At 38.6% G+C, this 1563-nt stretch overlaps 1 pseudogene; it reads left to right on the forward strand.

The window, feature by feature from the left end:
- Nucleotides 1-321: 321 nt before the first annotated feature.
- On the forward strand, nt 322-1170 carry LOC107542104 (small ribosomal subunit protein eS1 pseudogene; annotated as a pseudogene).
- The last annotated feature ends 393 nt before the right edge of the window (nt 1171-1563 follow it).

The raw sequence follows: 1563 nt of genomic DNA on the forward strand, positions 1-1563 counted from the left end.
TCATCATTGATGTTTCTGTCTCTCTCTCTCCCCTTCTCCTTTCCTCTCTCTGAAATCAATAAAGATATATTTTTAAAAATAAATAAATAAATAAAAGTCAGTAACACAACACCTAAAGTGAACCTTAATGCCAACTATGGACTTTGGATGATGATGATGTATTAATATAGGTTCAAAAATTGTAATAAATTGTATACCACTCTAGTGGAAGGTGCTGATAGTGGAGGAGTCTATGCACATGGGGGGCAGGATATATGGGAAGTATATTCCTTCCTCTAAATTAAAACTGCTCTTAAAAAATTGGTAGCCACCCTTTTGGCTCCCTGAGCAGCACCATGGTGGTGGGAAAGAACAAGCGCCTTAGGAAAGGCAGCAAAAAGGGAGCCAAGAAGAAAGTGGTTGATCCATTTTCTAAGAAAGGTTGGTATGATGTGAAAGCATGAGCTATGTTCAATATAAGAAATATTAGGAAAACACTAGTCACAAGAACTCAAAGAACCAAAATCGCATCTGATGGTCTCAAAGGTCATGTTTTTGGAGTGAGCCTAGCTGATCTGCAGAATGATGAAGTTGCATTTAGAAAATTCAAGTTAATTACTGAGGATGTTCAGGGCAAAAACTGCCTGACTAATTTCCATGGCATGGATCTTATCTGTGACAAAATGTGCTCCATGGTCAAAAAATGGCAGACCATGACTGAAGCTCACATTGATGTCAAGACTGCCGATGCCTATTTGCTTCGTCTATTCTGTGTTGATTTTATTAAAACACGCAACAATCAGATTCGGAAGACCTCTTGTGCTCAGTATCAACAGGTCTGCTGAATCCAGAAGAAGATGATGGAAATCATGACCTAAGAGGTGCAGACAAATGACTTGAAAGAAGTGGTCAATAAATTGATTGCAGACAGCATTGGAAAAGACATAGAAAAAGCTTGTCAGTCTATTTATCTGCTCCATGATGTCTTTGTTAGAAAAGTCAAGATGCTAAAGCCCAAGTGTGAACTGGGAAAACTCATGGAGCTTCATGGTGAAGGTAACAGTTCTGGAAAAGCTACTGGGGATGAGACAGGTGCTAAAGTTGAACGAGCTGATGAATATGAGCCCCCAGTCCAAGAATCTGTTTAAAATTCAGACATTTAATGGTGATGAATAAAAAATCTTATTTGTGGGGGGAAAAAATTGGTAGCCAGCATTATGTCCCAAATAACTGTATAATAATTATGAAAATCATATGCACCCACCTATTTGAGAAAAACAGAAGATTCTGAATCCCAATGTGCTGCTGACAATTCAGATTTACTAGCAAGTAACCTCTCCAGGTCTCAGTTTTCTCATCTGTAAAATAGACATAATAATGCCTGCCTCACAGATTTGTGAGCCTCTGTGTGACAATGCATAGCACAGTGTCCCTAAGACATAAAATGATAGAAGGATGTCTTCATGGTGAGCATTTCTGGCACTAGCTAGGAAATTGGCTGGTTTCAATCAACTGGCCTGTTTTTAAAAGCAATATGGCTGTTAGCAAGTGCTATTTATGAAACAAATGAAGTGCTTCCACAGC

This window comes from Miniopterus natalensis, chromosome 7, assembly GCF_054644295.1.
Source record: "Miniopterus natalensis isolate mMinNat1 chromosome 7, mMinNat1.hap1, whole genome shotgun sequence".
Taxonomy (NCBI): Eukaryota; Metazoa; Chordata; class Mammalia; order Chiroptera; family Miniopteridae; genus Miniopterus; species Miniopterus natalensis.